The 22751-nt window shown below is 38.4% G+C and overlaps 2 protein-coding genes across 2 annotated transcripts in view; one reads left to right on the top strand and one right to left on the bottom strand.

Moving 5' to 3' along the window:
• CMSS1 (cms1 ribosomal small subunit homolog) overlaps window positions 1-22751 on the top strand; it is a 221053-nt gene that overhangs the window by 91572 nt on the left and 106730 nt on the right. The gene's annotated exons all lie outside the window — the stretch shown is intronic.
• Window positions 1-22751, bottom strand: part of FILIP1L (filamin A interacting protein 1 like) — a 146397-nt gene that overhangs the window by 89771 nt on the left and 33875 nt on the right. The window contains exon 3 of the mRNA XM_088068989.1: window positions 10793-10880. The gene's annotated coding sequence lies outside the window, so the exon portion shown is untranslated. The remainder of the gene's footprint in view (window positions 1-10792; window positions 10881-22751) is intronic.

The raw sequence follows: 22751 nt of genomic DNA, 5'->3' as shown, positions 1-22751 counted from the left end.
CTTGTGTTGGTCTTCCAAATCGAAACACCTTTTTGTGACAGGAATGTGTATTTCTGATTTTTGTTGTTCTTGAATATTTTTCTTTTGTTTTCTCTGTCTTATTCTTTCTTTTTGGTCTTATTAACCTCTAGTTCTGTTGATGTTATAACAGCAGGATATTTTAAATTATCTACTGCATGTTCACCTCTACACAAATGAACACAGGAAATGTGAGCTTTCTTGTAGATTCTCAGGTCAGCTTTGTAGTTTGTTTTTAGTTTTTAGACTTTTTTCATTAAAATTGATTATTGCCTTAAATAAGTGAAAGTAAAATTACAGTGGTGGCTTATATTTTTTTATATTGTTCATATTAATTAGTGACTGTGCCTATATGTGTCTGCCAGGAAAATGTGAAAAGCAAAGAATTTGAAAAGTAACCATACACAGTGAAATTAAATTTTGTATGTTTTTGCATTACATGTTTTACTAGCCATGACACTCATTATTTATTATAATGCCTCACAGTATTCCCATAGGAATAGGCTCTGCTCTGAGATGCAGCTTTGGAAAATGCAATCAAAACGCACTGGAAACCTCAGCTTTCTAATGGGAAGTTTCTTGTAAGCAGTGAAGTTAAAATGCGTCCTCCCAGTAAAAAGGAAGTCGCATAGAGGTCAGTGAGCCAGGTAAATATCCCTCCTCTCTGTCACTAGCTGTGCTTTCTTCTTGTTTTTCTCCCATGTTGGAAGTTTGGTCTTGAGGCCTTCTCCTCATGTTCTCAATGTTCTTCATATGTGTTTTGGTGTAGGGCAGGTAGGGAAAACCCATATCATCCTTTCACTGCTGCATAAGGATCCCATCGTTTTGGCACATGAGGTTCACATGTAAAGGCAGAAGTTGTTGATTTGTGGCTGAAGCTGTGACTTCATCCTGGTTTTGATGATACTGTAGCCGAATCCTTGGGGAAGGGCAAGGCCTGTGGCGTAGAGCACGTACTGTTGTTTGTTCCTCTCTTTGTTTTTCCACTTGCTCAATTAAATATGTCTCTGGCCTGCTGCTAGCCCAGTGGCTAGTGAGAGTGGAGGAAACAGATCTTGCAGATTTAATGAGCACATCTATTAATATTTTGCCAGAGTCTGATGTTCAGAGAGGTCCGAAGGGAACACCAAGGTCTGGATGCCTTCTTCTCCATCCACACTCCTCTAAAGGCCTCTCTAAAAACCCCACTTGAAACACCTGTTTATCCTTTTGGAAGAATCATACTTAAAATGAAAGTAGAATCTTTGTATTGCCCAGCATGGCACCAGTTGTCCTACAGTTTGGTGCAGCTTTGTTACGTGTGTGTTGGTGCTGGAGATGTGCAGAAAGCTTGTCCACCTGCCCCTGGTGGCCAGTGACAAAGAGTGTGGAAGTAGGCAGAAGCAAGGTGGAACCTGGGGGACACAGTGGGGACCCTTCTGCTGCCTGTGTTCAGCCCTGCAATTTTAATGAGAGCACTGGGGAAGGAACTGCTCCTTGAGCAGCAGTTATCATATGTGGGGTGATCTGCCAGGACAGCCCTGCTGAAGTTACTTTTTTGGTCTTAGTGGCAATTATATTACATTTCTACTGGTGTTTTCCTGGCAGCTGAGGACAAGTCTACAGTTTTTTAGGTGTGTTGAGGAGGCCATGAACAGGTGACTCCAAATGTTTGCGTTGAACGTGCAAGTCCTTCCTAATGAAGCAATGAGTTGTATCTTGCAGGCACATATCCTTAGCTTGCTGCTTAGCAAGACTTCACCAAAATAATTTTATCAGAAGCTAGTATTTAGCTTCTGAGAGCACCATGCCTCTTCTGCACATAAATAGTGCTAATTTGTTTTACATTAAACCAGCAGGCCACTTCTGACAGTGCCTGTGCACCTCATCATCTGAACGTGCAGACATCTCTCCTATAGATATAGTACATATAAATATATGCAAAAGATACTGCCTGGTCTTCTGACTTGTAAGTTTGTTTGTGAACATTTGCTTAGTGTGAAAAAAAGAAGATAAATTCTGAAGTGGACCTCCCCCCTTTTGATTACTGGGGTGCTTGTAAAGGAGTCATTTTAATGCACAGAAGGTGTGTGTACGTTGTGATCATATGTTCCCATGCATTAATAGTATTTATATTCTTTCTCTAAGAGGATAACTTTTCTTAGTGCTCTGTTCAAATCAATTCTGTTTGAGTGAATAAGTATTTAAAAAGTGTTAACTGTAGAGTGGATTTACCTTGGTTAAGATGATACACAGCCTTGAATAGCTAGATGTTTCTGTATGTGCAAGCAGTTCTATTTGAGGAACAATCACAGGTCCTAATACTTCTCTGACACCAAAATTTAAGTTAAATTTCCAGATGTAAAATAAAGGTAAGGCTTTTGAATGAAAGGCCAGAGAATATGTCCTGTATAATTTAATACCAAATACCTAATAAACATCAGAGTGCACATGGTGGGATTCTGCAAGCTTTCTTTGTGCTGATAGGCCCAATAAAGTCTGTAGGGCTGCATGTGCAATATTGGATTACAGGGTTAGGGACTATATTTTGTGACTCTTACTGCTCGTATAACTCTGACTACATGTATTTTCCTTTAAGTATAGTCTGGACAGTCTCAAAATGTAGCATTTTAAAGGTCTCTTGTTAGCACAAGCCTATTTATTAATTAAAGAAACAAATGTAGAAATAGTAAGATGTTTAATTTAAGGTTTGATCATTTTCTTGTCATAGAGCCTTAAAAAAGAAGAAAACAAGAAAAAAAAATCCAAACCACACACCCCCTGACATGAACCAAAAAAAAACCCCACCAGAGAACCACCACCACCACCACAAAAAAACCCCCAAAAACCCCAAAACACCCGTACCAACCACCAAACCATAGAATTTACTGGGATAAAAGAGGGGAAGGTATATTCATGGCTGAGAAGTAAAACTGACTGGTTTGGTTTTTAGGGCTAGAATTGAAGGAAAAAATATGGTAGAAATTCCTATATATGATAAATATGGCGTAGATTGTGGCTTTTAACACCAGCCTTAATAATGTCAGGAATACTGTTCTTCATCATTTTCTGGTTTTGCATGAGCTTAAGATAAATTATGTAGGTTTATCCTCAGAGCATTTACATAGTGAGATTATTTAGGTCATAGTTTCAGCTTCGTGCAAATTGGAGTTGCTGAAATGTACCCATTTCTTTAACATTAGTGATTTATTTAAAATGTATGTGGTGACAGGCAAAGGCTTCAACAGTAAATACTAGTGCTTCTTGTTTAAGAAAACAGAATTAAATTGGAATAAGTTGCTCTCCTATGAATTAAGTAAAATCCAGTCTTTTTTGGATAAAATGAAAGTAGCCTTTTGCTACTTTCCAGATTTAGTTTTGCTTTATTTGAACATGATATATACAGCTTCATAATGTCCTGCTAGGTCCTAGACAGAGTTCCTAAATGCCACTGAAAAAATTGACGAATCATTCAGAAACCTGATCTTCTTTGCCTTACTGCACTGTGCCTTTCAAAATGAAGTTGTTGCTAAGGAGATAATTGCAGTGCATTGCATTTCTTTGGCACCAGAACAGTGAAGAAGCCTTATAGCAAATTCTTGTTCTTCTGGTGTTCTTCAAATGTCTGTTAAGCCATCAGTATCCCATTTGATATCCTTTATGTTCTGTGATCAATAGAGATTGTCAGAGATGTGGGGCTTTAAGATCTAGACTAGATACAATTCAGTTTAGCAAGCAGAACTTGATCCTAAATGATTACTGTTGTTCAGGTCCTGTAAAAATAGTTCGGAGGCTTAGTCAGTACTACAGTAATAAATGTAGTGAGCAAGCTTTGAAAAAAATACTAAGACCAGTATCCCATGAAGCTATACAGGCCACCTGTGTAAGATGTAACCCTGTGGAGATTTAAGGCTGCCTTCCCGAAGGGCCTGTATGATACTTGTAAGGCACAGCTTTGTCCAATTTGCAGCTGCATGTTTAGGCATGGACCTTGGTCATCTGCTGGTCTGGCAGGTCCAGCAAAGGCAGTGTTTGGCCACTGTCCAGCTGCTGGAGCAGCAGTGTTTGCCAGCGCTGCTCTGATGGGTCCCATGTGTCCCTGCTGTGCTCCTGCCCCAGCTGCCTCCAGGTTTGCTGCTGTGCCCACAGAGCTCCTCTGCACCTGCTGACCTTGGCACCTGGGGACAGGAGGGTGGCCTGGGAGGATGAAGGGGCAAAAGGGAGGGAGGAAAGAAGCTCTTCACGAAACACATACGACAGTTTTGGGGAAGTGGTCATGTCACCCATGTTGGAGTGTCATCTTTGCCTAGGGAAGCTGTGCATGCAGGGTGAACTGGACAGAGCATCTGGAAGGGTCTGAGTAACTTTGTGCCCTGTCGTGGGACACAAGGCTCATATGTATTTACATACATAAAATTATCTGTCTCTAAAACTATTTAGGCATACACGTATGCAAACTTGGTCCACTGTGAGGAAGAATTGCAAGGGCTGAGACTGTGCCACCTTGTAAAAAAAGGATGACGAGAATCAGATCTCTTAATATAAATGCTTGTGCAGGAAGGTTTTCACACTAGCTTTGCATATGTGTACCCAGCCTGTCTGGCTCTGGGCAGTGAAGAGGGATGGAGTTGGTGTTCAGAGGGCACTTCCATAATTCCAAAGGTGGATTCCCACTTGGGAGAAGCTCTGATTTCTCCATGAGGTGTAGCAGCAGATTGGCTGGTTAAGTATCTATTCTCTGAAGTATGAAAGCCTCTTTCATTCCCTGTTGTGCCCTCTTCCTTCTCAAAGGAATCAGTGTTCTCAGAAATCTTGTTCAGTGTAACATACCAGAGTTTGCTTTGCTTAAGAATTAAGTGTCAGAATTGTAGAGGAAAACTGTGAAAATAGATGGCTTATCAGCCTATTTAATTAGGTACTTCTGTCTCTAAGAAAAAGTCCTAAGGCAGTTATTAGCAACTGATACTCTGCAAAGAGGGCTTGTGGGGGATCCCTTGTCATTGTTCTGGGAGTGCTTCAACTTGGTCTCTAGCAGTGTTCAGAAAGCAGAGAGCTTTAACACAGCAGATAAGCTAAACCAAGAGGCATCATCATGCCTTTGTGCAAACATATTTTGGGTATGGGGTGCAGCTAATTCCCTGTCTTCATAAAATGTAAAGTAGCAGCAGACTATCTATGCTCTTATCTCCTGGGACAAGCAGACCATGGCTGCTCAAATTGGAAAGAAAATGTGTAAGAGACATGTGATTTAGGACTCAGATATCCCGAGCAGTATACATGAAATAAATGGAAATAGTTATTTGCTCATAGCATGATGATGAGGGACACTCATTGGATCAATTTGCCACAGAATTGAAACAAAGTGAAGTATTTTGATGTGCAGCAACCCCTGAGGTAAGTGCCATAGGACACAGCTGAGGCCAGAGGTGTCAGTGCTTTCAGTGAGGAGATTCACTGAGGAACAGTTTAGTTGTAGTAGTTCAGAAGGATGTTCTGAAGGCAGCTTAAATCCTTAAGTGACAGCTGAGGACATGCTAGGAGAAGGATCACTCCCATTGCTGTCTTTCTGCAAACATCTGCTTTTGGCCACTGTCAGAAAGGTTTTTGAACTAAATCAGCCTCTGGCTTTCCTGATGTATTTTTCCTGCAGCACTGGTGAGACTCTAGACTATTAATTCTCCAGTACCTTTTAAAGCTAGGGAGTGAAATACATTTTGTAGCAATCCCCTATTTATTTGCAGTGTGGAGTCAGGCTAACTTTGCCCATGCAATACTTTATACATTTACTTTATACAAGTTATTTATGCAATACTTTACACAAGTTAACTGCTGTCAGGAGTCATTATTTCCATTGAGAAGAGTGATTCATCTTTCCATGAGTAGTCAACAGATCTCAGTGGGAATGAAATTTTAGCTCATGTCACCCACCATTCTGTAGGAGAAAATACATATGGAAACAGGACATTGTGTTTGGATACGTATTTTCTGTTGAACTAGGTTGCCTAAGAACTTTTGTCTCAAGTGTTTTGAACAAATGTAGTATTTATTTATCCAGATTAGCTTCAGAATGGTAGTTGTGGAGGAGAAGGCTTGCTCTTACGGGCAGAATAGCCTCTCAAATGTGCCTCGGTCCTGATTAGGAAAACCAGCTTTTAGCTGCTACAATGGCTTCTGGGGGATGGTTTCCCTATTTCTGCTGTATTCCTTTCATCTGTCTAGTGGAAATTTGCCTTACTTTTCTTTAATTGCTTATCAGATTGATCTGTTAGAGGTGTTACTTACATTGGAGAAGCCTCTAGGGCAAGACATAACCATACAGATATGCCTTCTGCACTACTGTTACTGTGAAAATTTGGAAAGAATAACCGTTTGGAGAACACAATTTCTAAGGATCTGTAATACATCCAGCATATCACAAGTTACCTTGCTCTTCATTTGTGTCCCAGTGTTGAAATTTTTATTTTTTGCTTCAGCTGTCTTTTTAATACTCAATACACAAACTTAGTAGGAGAGTTGGATGGAATTTGGAAAAATCTGAAGTTCAAATGCCACTGTTTTATAAAGAGAATAAATATGCTGCTGAACAGCATCTGCATTAAGCTGGGGTAACTGTACATATTTTCAAGCTTTGTATTTCTTGTGAAGAGATGTCTATGAAGGTTAAATCAAAGGACAGCTTTTTGAGAGGGCTTTGAAACTGTGCACCATGACAGGATATAGGACTTTGATCTATTTAGTTTTAAGAACTAAATTTTGGCACAGTAATTGTCCCAAATCCTAGTCTTCAGGAGCCAGGATATTGACATCATTAAAATGATTTCATAGCACAAACCAGGAGCAGGAGAATCACTATTCCAAGTGCCGGGTCCTAAGCTTTGTGCAATCACAGAAATGATGACAGTCAGAGGAACACTATGAGAATGTTACCAATTATTTTTTTCTTTTTGGTGCTTCCTGCAGCACACTATGGTTCAGGCAATGATTGTGGTAAGAGGCTTTTAAATTGATGTAAAGACCAAGTTGATTTGACATGTTTTTTTAACCAAGTGTTTATTAGTTGAAATAATCTTGGGTGTTTTTTGGCATAGTTCATGTTTGAGTGGGAAATTGAATCATTGTCAGAAGTCTGTGTATATTTGACCATGTTAAGCTGAAGTTACCAAATGGAACTGTGGGAGGCTTTTGGCTTGTGCTTATGGAGAATAAACCAAAGCTCCTACCTTGCTGCCTCAAGAGCCACAAAAATGTTAACAGAAGTCAGAGATGCAAGAAAAAAATGTATTCCATATAGCTTGTCGACTTGCCAGTAACTTCCCTGGGTTACTTTCCAGTATTTTGTTCCATCTAGTTTAAGGTATTACAAGGGATGAGACTTCCTCTACATTCCTGTGGAAATTATTTTGCAGTGCTCATAAGACTTTGTGATTTTTTTTTTCCTTATTTATATTTCCTGGTTCTTATATTTCCAGAGCAGAATCCGTACCAAAACCATCAGGGGTTGCTTTCCTGTTAGATTTGGCAAAATGATTCAGGCTTCCTTCTTAATCCTGTCTGCTTTTGTTCAACTGGATGAACCAGTGAACATTCACATGCCTCAAACTACAAGCCTTTTAGGATAGGTGATACTTCACTTAAGGCTGCTGTGAGCATTTTAAATCAACCTGCATGTATCAGGTAAAGCAGCTGGAGCTCTTAGAGTTTCTTTTATTGCATTTTCTTTTGTTTCTCCTGGACTGGGTTTTCACACAAAGCCTTCCTAACTGGTTTCCCATGTTCTCCTCTCTTCCACCCCTCTCCCCTTTAGCACTGAGGTACTTGTGCATAAGCCTCACAGTATGCTTATGGAATGGCCAAGTCTAGGCACTTGAAGCTAGACTAAGATGAAGTCAATGATTCATCAGTAAGCAAAAGCTAAAATTAATCATGTAATCTGTCTATAAGTCTGTGCAGTTTTTCCCTGTTTCATCAAAGATAATTTGTCCCTAAAGAACATGTTCCTTGTATTTGGACTGTTAGGTACCCAAGACAAACTAATTTGAATTGTTGAATGAGTCTCCAGGAACATGTGAGCTTTTTGTTTCAAATCCCAAAATATTTCTGTTCTATTATAATTTAATTGGTTCCCTCTATCTTTTTTTTCAATTATGTATAATAAAATTAAATGCATATTTACTCTAATCATTGTAACTAAATTCATCAAGAACGGTCATGATAGGACAAGGAACATTCATTTGAATGTTATTTGCTTCCTGAGCTTCCTGAGCATTTGTTCATTTAATTCATGAGCCAGGTGAGGTGATTGGAAATCGCTTACTTTTTCATTCTTTGCTGAGCTATTTTCTTGTGTGTTGACTTGCTTCTCAGCTTTTAGCTTGAGCTACTGTACACAATAAGGTGCACAGTGGCACTTCTTGAAAGCTGCTTCTTGAAAAGTTGCCATTTGGAAGGAAGCTCAGAGGTTGTCCTGCAGACCTGCACGCACATGTATAGCCTACATCACATGTGGGTACGCCCTGCCTCAGGTGGGAACAGAAGCTGCCAAAGGCATACAGAGGCTTTTGTAACACAGAATCAGTTTTGTGAAAGATTCGCTTTTAAATCTTTTTCTCTCCCCAAGTCAAGTTTGTAAATGCTTTCTTAGATCTGTTGTACATTCTGGAGTGTTTCACAGTCCGATAACAGATGAGCTAAGTCGCTTGCTGCCAAAACCCTGCGAAGTGTGAGCAGTATGGAGCCTAGGGAGGAATGCTGGGCTTTTAAAACTATGCCAACCCTAAATTACGGTTTAAATCATAAAGTCATCAGTGCTCTTGGAAGAAGATGCAAACTAGGATCACTGTACATAAAAGGGGGAAGATGTGTACAACACCTGTAAACACAGTAAAAAAGGAAAATAAGAAGCTGTGGATATCACTCTTACGCGGATATTTGTGCTGCATGATCAGTCTCTTACCAATCTCATAGCTGAGCATTTTTAACACTCTGCACTTCTAGTTGCTGTTCCCTCAGAGCCTTTTCTGGTGCCTGAATTGGAGAGATTGTGATGTGGTGTAGAGCTGTTCTTGTCTCCTCACAGCTCTGACACAAGGTGTGGAAAAGCAACAAAGCAAAGAAACTTAAGTTTGGTGATGTGGTAAGTTTGTATCATCTTAAACCTGCTCAAATGGAAGCCATGGCCAGTGCAGTTCAGGAAACTTACAGCAAATAAATTTACACCAGCAGTGGAACTTAAAAATAATTAAACACATTATTTTTTATGCAAGTAAAACTTGTATGCCAGATGCCATTAAGCCTGTATCTTTGTGGCTCTGTCTGCCCTCCCACAGCATTACATGGGTGCAGATTTTTGCTTGTTTAATGGAAATATGGTCATGATTGATACAGATCAAATCAATTTTTGCTACTGAGAGATTGATTCATTTACTGAGCTCATGCTAGTGATTATGTGAATGCTTCCTCCGATAGCAATTTAAAAGGTTTCTGACAGTCAGCCTGACCTGACTCAGCTAGTTTAAAACATCAGGAAGTTTTGTGAGGGTATTGGGGATGGAAGTAGAACCCTATAACTAAGTTCTGTGCACATTCAGAGTATTCTTTGCTGCTTATACAATTTTAGTGCAGCTTTATTGGTGCTACTGAGCAAATGGACAGTTTTATTTGCTGAGAGTCAGCCAAGTGGCTCTCTATGGGAGAATGCTGATAAACCTGACTGTGTGAAACCTGGGTGTCTCTCTGCTGTTTTGCAAGCACAGTCTCTTTCTTCTGTATATATGTTGTCTTGGTTTCCCATCCCTGATTTGGCCTGGCTGCCACAAAGATGGTAACACTTCTTAAATTCTTGTCCCTCTTCATGACCTTGCTCATTTTTGCTCACCTGAAAAGCTTAGTCTTTTCCTTTCCTCTGTTAAACCCTTTGAGTCTATTCAGCACCCTGAAAAGTCATTATTGTTCCAGTGTTCCTGCAAGACTTCATTGTCTGTTTTGGTGAGGCAGTTAAGGAGTTAAAGGCTTGTGGAGTTTCAAAGAAATGCCGGACAGCTGCTGTAAAGTATTGCTACAAATCCTAGCTGACCTCATTCTTGTCAGACAACAGTGATAATATCCAAAAACGGGTGCAAGACAGGAAGTGTTTCAGGAAGGTATGTGTTTCATGCAAACACATCAGAAATCTGCTTTCTCCCAAGGCCACTTACTGCAAGATCCATATTAATTTAAACGAAACAGTGAAATTCCAGAATATGTTTACAGAAACATCATTTCAGTCCAGAAAAAACATTGCTTGTTGTTCTAATTACAAATGGCAAAAACAGTTGTGGTAACCATTGCATGTATTTATTATAATGATATTACTGGCAGTATGAATCTACTTTTTAAACATATGGGAGCTTCACGTAATTTTTGATAGTTTTGTTTACAGTTTTAAGGGGTATCTTTGACTTGAAAAAGTGGTGAAGGAGGAATACAAGTTTACTTCAGTTTTCCCATTTACTTTATGCTCAAAGACTGATTTGATATCTGATGTGCTTTTCACTTATTTAATCAACTGAGTTCCTTAGTAAGCAAAACAAAATCTCATTTTTTCCCTAATGCATTACCTGGCATAGAATTTAAAAGAATTGGCTTCTGAAAGATTTAACATTTTTCACTAGTCAGTGAAAAATGCAAAAGTGTCTTGTATGTACAGGTTCTTATTATTTTCATTGTACTGAAAAGTTCAGATATGACAAAACTTGTATTTTATTTATATTTTTCAGAAGTACCCATGTAAAAGCATGCAAATAAAAATGATTCCTACCAGTTCAGAGTTCTTCCACTGATAGTTAGGGATATTTTCCCTAAATTTCCTTAGTTGTCTCCAGAATTGTGCCTCTTATAGTACGAACCTGCAGTAAAAATCAAACATAAAAGATTATTTTTTTAACAAGCATAAGTAAATATTGCTTGAGAGATTTTTTTTCTTTAGATTGCAGAGGTCCTTATTTCAGCATTAGCTTGATAAAATTTTATAAAATAATTTATTAAGAGTTAGACTAGATTCAGTAAGGATTCTACCATTAAAAAGTTGCACATGAATAATATGATTAACTGAAATGAAGTCTAGCAGATGCTTGTAGGAATATTAAAATAATGCACTGCTATTTAGCATCTGATCTTTGTTTCATTTAAAAACTTGCTTCTTCTGTACTTTTTTTCTATATTCTTCTATAGTTTAAAAAAGATTCATTTATGTTGTTAGGGAGTGAACAAATTCTAGCTGCTGGAACTCATGTAGTAATTTCCTCTTTGGAAATTCGCCTGTTTGTGAAGCTGGGTCACTGACCTTGAAGGGCCCTTTGAAAATTGTAGCTCATGGCCAGGGATCATGGGAATGCTGAATGGTAAAATAGGAGAGGTTGGGCTTTTTTATTGAGATTTAGGACCTAGGACTTCAGGTGAGGTGCATGAGGAGATAAAGGCAGGCGAGTGGACGGAAGACCTGAGTGCAGCTGAACTCAGCCCTGCTACGTTCTAAGGAAACAAACAAGTATGGTCTGTGTTTTTAGAAGATGATTCAAGGATGTAACAGAAAAGAAAGGGAAGGAAAATGGGATTATTTCAATGCAGGAAGATGTATTTTTTGTTATTTACTGTTACCAAACTCCTTTTATACACACACACAGTTGTTTCAAACTGAATTATATTTTAGATTTGTCTGCTGTTTCTGGAAGTTATTGCCAAGAGTGAAAAACCACACAATACATTTCTAGTCTTAAACCATCTATTACTGATGGGTAATGACAGAGTAGAGGGAGAAGGCACCAGTTAGTCTGGGTTAGCTCATGTGCTCTGGATAACTCTTTCTTGAACCCTTAGATTTCTAAAGTTCTACTAGGCTGTGGTGATTTCCCACTGCTTTTTGGATGTGATGAATTGTTTTAATTTCAATGTCAGGTAATCTCAAGTACTCCCATGATTATCTGCCTCAAACTGTTTCAGGTAATGTGCCTTTTGATCACTTTTCTATTGGCTATTTTAATAGGATAACAAATACCAGAAAGGCTGCCATTACACCTTTTAACAAAAGAAACACGTTTCAGTTTTTAAAATTACAGATGCCCTGCATTGTCACTTACATTTTACTTATCTTTGCTTTTAAATGCTAGAGGCACAAAATTTTGGATCTGTAGTGGCTTTCTTCTTTAAATTCTGAATTTTTGATATTGAAGCAGGGAATTAATTCTGGAAGTCAAAAGGGAGAAAGTTTTTCTAATTACCAAACAGTTACTGATTCAGACACAGGAGGGACATAAAACCAGAATCCTGTTTTACTAACTGTTGGTTAAATAAAAAAAAAAATAAAATTGTGAGATGCAGTGTAAATATTCACCTTACAAGATTCTCTAGCAATGGGAGAGATGAGAAATTATGTCAGTCCATCAATCTGTCTCCTTGGCTTTTTAACATCCACTACAAGGAACTTAATTAAGATGTTTTCTTGAAACAGTGATGTAAAAAATATGTTATTTAAGGGGAGGAGGCTTGTTTGTTTGTTTTGTATTTTTCTTCAAAGTATGTTGGGTTGGTTTTGACTAATAAATGTGGATTTTGTTTCTGTTCAGTCCGTAATTCCAGCCAGTTCTGTGACTGTCCCTTTTTGATCTCAGCGTATTCTGATCTTTCTCCTGCAGTTTTAGACATCCAGCTGAAGCGTTTGCCTCCTCATGTATAGAAGAATTTGGCACTTTTCTTGGTATTCTGAAGGAAACTAAAACCAGGTTGTTATGATTGTCCTTTTCAAAGAGTCTTCCATGGCAGACACAGAATATCAAGAAATATATTGCCTTACTGCTTAGAAAGCTCCGTTTAAAAATCTGCGGATTTGTTGGTGAAAAGAGTAGGATTTCTGAATTGATTTGGTGGAATTTCTTTAAAAACCAAGCAATTGAGATTTTTTGTTAAATTAATGTTTTAACCTTCATGCTATTGAGCTTTTAAAGTTGGATAATTGAGATAAGGCCTGGAATAGATGAGCTAAAGGTGCCAATTTCGTGAATTGTTACCTGTGAAACATAGAAATGCTCAAAATCACAACACCCTGTTCTCTCTTGCGTACTTGGAATGACACCTACATGTGAATTAATAACTAAAAGGAAATATTAAAGTATTCATAGGGTGCAGGAAAGTCCCCATAGTGGCAAGGTTAGGTAGTCTTCCCAAAGAGCAAGGCTGTAGTTTAGGGTGGTTAGACATGCCTTCCTTGAACAAATGGAATAAAATACCTAAATTACTCCACTGTTGTCACCTCTCTCCACACTATTTACGTGCTTTTTGAGTAGTAATTGTACAAACTCTCTTAACCATTTTTTTATGGAATTCTTACACTGGCTCCAAGAAAACCATTTGCATTGCACCTGTGGCAGTTTGGTAGCAGCTATGTGTGCTCTGCTTTAACTCTGCCCTTCTTTCAGAGGGTACCATTTGACTCTGCTGAGCCTGTTTCTGCTCTGCTAAAGGGAGTAGTGATGCTGCCCTGTTTTGGTAAGGCATCCTTCTGATCCAGAGGTGAAAGACCAGATAGAGCTTTCTTTTTATTGATCCCAAGAGAGCTTGAATACAAACTGCATAAGGGCCTGTGATCTCTGAAGGAGATTTTAGGAAGTCCTGCTGGGATTTGATTCTATGTCTGAGTCATTTGAGCTTGTTTTTTGACCCATTAATAAACCCATGTCACACTACTTCTGTTGCCTTTTGTTACAGTCATTACATTCCTCTGGAGTTTCTGTAGCCTTTGTCTGCTTTCTTTGGTTTTTTTTTTCTTCACTAGGGATAGATTTTTAAGTTGGCAGAAGGTGTAAAATTCAGTTTCCACCACCAGAAAACTCTGTGCATTTCCAAGGGGTATATAATAGCCATGCAAGCTCCTCTGCACCTTCCCTTTGGGAAAGTGCAGCTTGCAGTCTTCCTTCAGTAGGTGTGCAGCCTTAGTGGGCTGTGAGTGTTCCTCCTCCTTGCCATTCCTCAGCCTGGCAAAGGAAGCAGTGCCACAGAGGAAGCTACAGGAAAGGCCTTTAAGGACCCAGATATGTGTTCTTAGATCTTGTGGGATATTCAGCTCTGCAGAAAGCTCTTCTCACCTTTTTGTGTGTGCGTGGAGGCACGCACAGGCTCTCCCCGTGGGATGGATACCTGATGTATTTGAAAGAGTCTCTGTGAGCTTTGGCTTTCTGCTGAGTGTGTGTGGGCCATGTAGAACAGACAGCTTTCTCAGAGGGGACAAAGGTCAGTTTGAAATTTTTAGGTGTACTATGTAATGCAAGCTGTTGGCAGATTTGGAAGATACCCGTGAAATCTTTGTCAAGGAAGAGGCCTTTTGTTTCCGAGAGAAAGTTTTGGATGCAGAGTGGGAAGAGGAGTATTTGCTAGATGTGTCTGAAATATGTTTGTTTTGAAAGCCACTATTGAATTAGGTGTAAACTGTGATCGTGGTTTATATTCCTTAGGGCAGGGGAAGATGGAATCTGTTGTTTATTTGAGTGCAGGTTTTCCCCAGGGTGCTTATATACACTACAGAATATTCATTAAACTGTTGGCATTGTATCTCTAAATCTTTCCTTTGATTTCAGGTCTTAAATTAAAAAAGACAAGCCAGATATCCCCACTCCTCCCAAAATAAACCTAAGTTGTGAAGCTGTCCTTAACACTTTCGCTGAATGAAGCACAAACACCTACTGCTTTCTGGCAAACCCTGTTTATCAATGTAGACACTCTTCTGATAAACTTTCTTGTTCATCAGTGTAGACACTCTTTCACTGTGTCCACACAGTCTTTACCTGACTTTCAGAAAGACTGATGACAAAGGGAATGGTTGTAAGGCAGATTACTGCCTATTTCAGAGTTGGAGTTTTCTGTGTTTTGCAGCATGGGACATTGAACAACTACCAGGAACAAAAGAATTTTTTGCTTCTCTCAAGTTACTGTTGGCTTTAAAGCAAGAAACCAGGAAAGGGACATGCCATTTACGTAAGTTTAGAAAACCTTCAAAATATCTCTTTTAAAATTTTTATTAAGAGATACAGGGCTAATGTCATGGCATGATGTTTGAGAAGATAAGTGCACTTTCTTTGTTATTTTGCATTCCACTAATATTGTGATTATTGTGCTACCATTTTAGCTATACAGTTGGTCATATTTTGTATGCTACTTTTAATATTGTGAAAAGGTTGCCATTAATAATGAGTGGGAACAAAATGGTCAGCTGGTTTTAACTGAGGTGACACATTTCAACTGTTTCAGCTCAGCTGTTGTAGAGGGTCAAAGACAAAGGAGATTTCCGTTTCTAGAGCTTTGCTCTAAGATGGAAAGTAGACCTGCAACCCCATGGTTCAGAGTTATGAAGCTAAGAAATGAATTTGGTAGTTCACAGAATTGTTCCTAAGATAAAATGAGAGGAAAGTGAGGGAAAAGGGAGAGTTCAATGGGAAGGAAGTATCAAGAAAACAGACAGTTTGCTTAGGAAGACTTAGAAACAGATGAAGCCAAGACAAACTGAACAAAATAGCATCCTTAGAAGTGAGTTCGCCATACACTTAGACTTAAGCACACATTTTCTGTGGTGCTTTTCTGGAAATTGCTACTATGAAATGCTTTTTGTGTACTTGAGTTTTAACACAGCGGCTGCTACTACCTGCACACCTTGTTTTGGGTGATAATTTATTCTTCCAAGAAACTAAGGATAATTCCATTTTGCTTGTAAGGCAATCTGCAGGGTTTTTTATTTGCTTCAGAATGAATGGTAGTGATCTGCCCTTCAAGTGAAGCATTACTTTCACAGGATATTTAAAGTGAAGTAACCATATACAATAATGTAGATTATAGCCACATTTATTGAAGTGACTGCTATCAACTTAGACTGAGTAATAATTTTTAAAAGAAATTCTGAAATTTTCCATTTTTCACTTGCCCCAGTGATTCCCCTTATCTCTTTTACATTTAGCAGAGTAACCAAGATACCTGGCTGAGACATGACTCTTTCCTAACAGTACACTTTGTACTCATTGTACACTTGGTTCCCAACTGTACAGTATAAAAGATGTTTAAAAACATCTAGACTTACATGAAAATTACGTAACTGTGGTGAAAACTTCAAAAGAAAGCTTGGGGGTTTCCCCCCCGCCCCCTTTGCTTTGTTTAGGTACATGTTTGGGCTGGATTTTTATCCATGCACTCTTGCAAATCCTTCGTATTTGTACTCTTAAGTAACTGGTTTATCAGGAACTTTTAATGAAGTGTGTAATCTCATGGTGGGAAGATACATTTTTTTGTTTTTTCTTTTTCCTAGTTTCCATGTTCTTTTAGGGTGTGGTTCAAACTAAAGTGAATTTTAGGTTGGTCTTTCCTTTTTTGACCTGCCAAAGGGTTTGTTCTGTTAGCATTGCTCTGCTCCCTGTAAATCAGACATTCTTCTTGGGCTGCGTCAGGTTACTAATGACATGATTAATGCAGGAAGGGTAGAGAAGGATGACGTAGTGGCTCATGCAAAGTTTACCTGAGAATTATCTGTAGCTCTCTACTGTTTAGTGTCTGTGTGAGTCATGGCCTGAAGCTCTGCCATTCCCTGTTCTTCAGCTGGGCAAGATCACACTTACCTCATTCTATGTATGCATTTCTCCCTTTCCTGCCAGATCTGATTAGAAGCACTTTTGTTTTAAACTCTGTTTGTGAAACATTCAATACACTTTTTGCAGATAGCTGACCATAAGGCTAGATGAAAAGTGCCATTAGATATCTGTGATCCAGACAGCTTTAGAAACTTTCTCTATCCTACATAAATTCTGATTTTTATCAGCTGAAGTCTTTTTCACATTCATGGGTTTAACAGTGATAGTGTTTTGACATTAGTGAGCTTTGCAATAGGACCATGAGTCAGTCCCTGTCTGTCAGTAAAGTCTCCTTTTTCTTCTTGTGTATTTGTACACATAAAAGCTTACAAAATACTAGCAGCAAGTTTCTGCTGCTGTCTCCGGTTTTTGAAGCTTCCTTAGGCTGCAGGTACAAGAGTTCCCATTAAATTAGGTTCACCTATTGATTCCTTAATGAAGCATTTGGGAAATTAATCTTGCTGATAAGGAAGCATGGGCATGTTCTCTGATATACTTTGGAGCCTTGGTCATTCCCTTACTGAGGGCTGACTCAATGTGCCTGCAGACAGTATTTGTTCTGCTATTTGTGTATGCGTGTCCTTTAACTGTCACGTGTTCTCAAGTCTCTTTTAAAAGACCAGAATGAAGTCAGTGTAGAATTTTCAAGTAATGCTGATTATTTTTTCAAGATTCCTCTGTTTTCTCTGTAGAACTGTCACAAAATCTTTGACATCCTTCAGGACTTCAGCTTTCCTCAGCTGAAACTGTCACCTTTTCTCTGTGTGAACTGCTGTCTGAATTATCTTGTGCAAAAAGTGCTTAATGTTTAACTGTACAAGAATATGCTGAAAGCAGGCTATCATTTTCCAGCCAGTTCATATCTCTCAACCTGCCAATGCCTATATCAGGAACACAAAGTGTGGGAAAAAGTTCTAAAATGATAGACAGAAAAATGTCTTGTGGGAAACCTAAAATGCCTTGAGACTCATTCTGTTAATAAAGAATGTTTTTACAAGCACAGTATCATCCCCTTTACTTTTTGACATTTTCAAAAATGGAAGCTTGAGAGCATAACATTTGTGTAGAATGTAAACAACCTTGATAAGTGGAAAAGTGACATTTCATGGAAATAGCATTGCCTTAAGAGAAAAGAATGGTCAAAGTGAATAATTAGCCAGAAAAAAAACAAAAACAAACCAACTTAGTTCTAAAAGGCTCAACTATTTCTAATAAAGGCTATACTGATGCCTGAGATAAAATTTTATGTGCACTTTGATTACATTTCGCAAACATAACTTAAAGGAAAACAAACATCCCATGATCTGTTAATCTCAAAAGGTGCACCAGATGAGTAAATTCTTATTGTAAACAGATCATTAAAATATCTAAAAGTTCTGTAATGCAACGTGAACACATTTTTCCGTACATTGCAGCATATGCTAATGGAGTTAATGATTATAATTACACAGATGCCTGAATAGGGATGGCAAAAGTTCATGTTCAGCTTAATGTCTGTATTTAATTTTCTTGCTTTTAAAGGAGCTGTTTACATAAAAGAGCAACATAGATTTAATTCAGTGAGTTGGTGTTTAGGCAAAGAAGAAGCATATTGTTTGACACGTGCCTTTATGTAAGCTGTGTTTCTAGAATCTGCCTTTCAGTTTGAGCAGTGAAATGGTATTTCTGGCTTTTGTTTTATTCTGGTGAAATAGCCAGTGCCTTGGCTGTAGAACTGATTTTTTGCTTTTTGTCCAAACGCCTCTTCTTTCACGCTTGCAACCAGAAAATTAATCACATGAGGCTTTAAAATGCTTGGTTTTTTTGTTTTTTTCAAAATTGAAAGGCATTGAATGAAGTAGAAGTGTAAAAAGTAACTGTTCTGCAAAACCTGTACCTTCACTTGTGCAGGTTTATGAGTCAGGACATCACCACCCTCCAGTTCATCAGGTTGGGGTTGCCTCTTGCTGCACAAAGCAGCAAACAGCCCTGCAGAGTGATAGAGCAAGCTGTGTCTGGCTCCTTGGCTCAGGCAAGCCCACAAATCCAGAGGAAGCTGTGATTGAGGAAGGACCCAAGAGGCAGGAAACAGATGTTGGCAGCAGTGTCCTGGTTCAGGCAGCCAGATAGCAAATGTACCAAGCCAAAATAACTAAGTGGGTTAAATGGCTATAACTGTAGCTCAGTCTTATTTATTGCGCTACTTAAATCTAGGTTTACCTAAGGTGTACTGTGCCTTTTGCACATGCTCTGCTTTGTTTGGCATTTGTGGTGTGTTGTCAAGCTTCAGAGACCTTGGCTGATAACACCATGGTCACCCATCAGGTGTTTCTGTGTGCAGTTAGGTACCTTTCTCAAAGGCTTGCTGGGGTCATCTTGGTATTTCAGTTGTTATTATCTTCTGTGTGGCCAAAGATCACCATGCATAAGGGGATGCAAAAGGACAACATTAGAGTCTAACATATTCAGAAAAAGTCCTTTGAAGTCTCCAAAACAATGCAGATTTAGGATTTTATTTTATTTTTGCTGTGTATGCCTTTCTTGCTGTGGCCTTTGATACTACATTAGTTGTACCAGCACCATAGGAAGCCTGCAGCAAACTATTTCACTTGGGGTTTGGCACCTTCTCTTCCTGGGAGAGTACATAGATATGCATTTTCAGGTTTTGCATGTTCCTAGTGTCCATTCATCAGTTCAACAGTCTCATATTACAAGATCCCAGAAGGATATGACGAATCTCAGGGTTAAAAAATAAATTTTAAAAAAACCCAAAAAACCACAAACCCACAACAAAACAAAATCTCAAAAAAAAAAACCCTCAAATAAACAAAACAAACAGAAACCCCACCCTTGAGTAGTACAAGTGGAATAGAAGAAAACTATGGTCTTGGCAGGTAAGCATGATTCTTAAAGGTGCCATGAAGGCATCGCTTGTCAAGGAGAGGTGGTCCATGCTTGTGGTGCAGTGGAACAGCAGTGCAGAGGTCTCTGCCTGGAGCCTTTCTTTTGACTCCTCTGGCTTTTAAGAAAGGCCGGGACAGCAGCTCTGTGATGGGATTTCTTGCATTTCATTTGGGACTCTGTATCTGTCAGATGTTTCTCAGAAGCAAAGCCTTGGTTTGTTGGTGGGCTGTCTGTACTTTAAAACCCTTTCAGGGCTGTTGCTGACTCCTGACTCCTGGCTCACTGTGGGAGCCTTTTGTCTGAGCTCCTGCAGGTTGATAGCAACAGGGTAATTCAGAGGGATTCTCAGTGCCCTCTTGCTCTTTGGCTTAACAATGTGAGAAAAGTGCGTAATGTTACTGTCAGAGATCTTCCTTCATTCCTGCTCTAAATTTCCCCTTGGGGTTTGGTGAGTTTGGCTTGTTTATAGATAGCCCTCATTTTCCCTCATCTCCCATGATTGCTGCCGCCACCATTTTTCCATTTGAGAAGGTGTTTCCAGAGATAACCTCTTAAGCTTCCTGAGTGCAACCCTGTGACATTCTTAATTTGTACATGTTATTTTCTGCCACTTCTCTAGCACTGGAAATTTCCATTTCCCAAATCTCTTTAGGAGCAATAGGACACAACTCGCTTTGTGCGGGTGATGAGGCATAGGTGGTGTATTTGGCTTTTAGATCTCTATAACAAATATTTTCCATTTCTGAATTTACTAAGCCCCCCTTGTATGTAAATACTGGAATGTGCTGACTGGGGATTTGTTTTTAATATCATGTAAAGGTTTTTCTCTTGTAGCGAGTCTCCTAAATGCACGAACATGATAACAAGAAGTCACAGAACTTAACACTGCTGTAGTATTTTAGAAGCTGATTCAGATACGAAAAGATTTTTTCTTAGTTGAATGCCAATTAGTAAAAATGGAATGAACCTGTGTAAAAGTAGTGGATCTGATACTTCTGTCACTGACCTGTAATTCTAGTGAAGAAGGACTTCAATCTGTTTTTCAGACAGTCATTCCCAGTGTTGGGGATGGACCAGCTGAGAAACAGATTTTGATGATAATAAGTTTCAGCAAGTTTCATTCCAGTGGCTTCCCAGGTAGGAGAAAGAGATCTTGGTATGAGCTTGTGGACCTACTTACATTTTTTCAAATCCCCATAAGACACAAATTCATGGGAAGCCAAACCACATTGGTTCCACTGTTTGTAGAGCTGCTTGCTCTTTTCTATGGTGGTTTTTTGAAATCAAATTATGTCTGCCTTTGCTAAACTTCTGTTGTGTTGCTAGCTTTACTGTGTATGTTCCAGTTGCTAAAATACAAGAAGCCACAAAGGGCACCAGTGTAATAAACAAGAACAAATAAGGACAGTCTGAAATGCTGTTACTTGCAGATAGTTGACTTAAAATCTGAAATTAAAAAAAATGTTTCTCTTTTCAGTATTTATTTTATTTATAACTTTCTTACACCACTATGAACTTCTTCTCTTCCACAGGAATAAATACAAGAGGACTACTTCTCACTTGGAACTATTTAAGAAATGCAAGCAATGAAAGTAAAAAATACTTCAGATTTGAGAATTAGTTTTTATCTAGAAGTAATGATTTTACTTTCTGAATATTAGATCTGTTTTCAATTCTGTATGCATGTTCCTTAGGCAAATTTTTGAACACATCGTCTTCTAATGAAAGTTTAATTTTCTGATTTTTCATTTTTTCTTTTTCATTAGTATTTTCTAATTTCTGATTACAATTTAATATAATGAAATAATCACCATGATGCTTGTGCTTACTTTAACTGTAGTTATTTATAAATAACAAGGATTGGGCATGGAAAGCTATAATTATAAAAACTATTTAGCCTGGTAGATATCCTTCAAAAACCTCCTGTTTATGTGTATCAACAGTATGACATTACATTCAGTTTAAATTTGAGTCCTGTATTTAAAAGTTTCTGAATTTCTGTGGTACAACCTCCTCTCTGAAACCTTGAAAATTACCTATTTAAAGCTTGTATCTGGATGGTCCTTACTACGGAATTCCTCCAGTTTTCTTTAGAGACCCATCACTTCAGGCAAAGTGTTTTTATATTCCCTTGTCACGCTGCTTCAAGACAGGTTTCCCTCTGGTAAAATGGTTTCCTTTATTACTTATTTGTTTATGTTGGTAGTGGTTTCCCTCGTAAGGTTAATGACTGTTTCAAAGAAATTGCAATTTCCTGTTCTTGTGTAACTTGTTTACTTTAGATTTGTTCAGAAATTCTTTCTATTTTGAAGGTGTAATGCTCCAAGGAATGATTCTTAATCTTTCTTACCTTTTCCTCTCTCTTTTCTTCCAATTTTAGGTAAGAATGAGTTCTGCAGTGATTTTTTTGTTTTTGAAGAATTTCTGCTTGGGTTAAGTATTAATCTCTCTATATTCCTTTAAAAACTGGTATTCTTTTTCTCTGTATTTGAGGGAGAGGGGGAATTTTTGGCCAAAGTTAGTGCTGTGCCCTTTTAAATACTCTGATATGGTTGCTGGAAGAGAGTTTGAAAATTTCAAGTTGGAGTTTGGGTTTTTCTTAATAATTTTCTATATGCAGGATGATAGTAAAAATGTACAATCAATTTATTAACTGTCACCTGTAATAATCTGGAGAAGTTTGACATGTATTTCCATTCAATGAAGCAGTGTACTGCTTCAGATTTCTTGTGGAATACCTCTATGCTCAAAGGCCTTGTCCAAGTATATAATAAGGTTTATATTGTAGTAGCTCTTCCTCTGTCTATATTCAAGAATTTAAAACTAGATAGTAAAAAGTAGGTCAGCTAAACATACACCAAAAATTAAATGGTAATTCAACAGGGTAATTAATACACATTGCAATATCAGGATTTCAGAGTTGTTTCTTCTTTTTTGAAATAATAAAGCATGGTATGTCTTTACTGTGTAATAATGATGTGGGGGCTGTGCTGAACCGTGCTTTTCCCTCCACAGCCATTACTAACTAGATTTGGGAGCTTCCCTTTAAGAGGCTGCAGTCTCAAGGGAAAAGATCTTTCATTTAGCAAGCCTAGAGACAACTTCTGATTATAGGAGAATCGGTTTATTGTGGAAAGTAATGAAACTATAAATATGACTTCCTGTGCAGTAGACATGTTTGTCAGTTTCTGGAAGCTTGAAAAAGGAGATCTTGTCTGGTTACAATTCACAATC

The sequence above is a fragment of the Pseudopodoces humilis genome, chromosome 2, assembly GCF_049639895.1.
Source record: "Pseudopodoces humilis isolate 2021_Gansu_Grassland_sample_001 chromosome 2, ASM4963989v1, whole genome shotgun sequence".
NCBI classification, from domain to species: domain Eukaryota; kingdom Metazoa; phylum Chordata; class Aves; order Passeriformes; family Paridae; genus Pseudopodoces; species Pseudopodoces humilis.
Note: the sequence above shows the minus strand (reverse complement) of the source record. Positions and strands in the feature narration are given on the sequence as shown.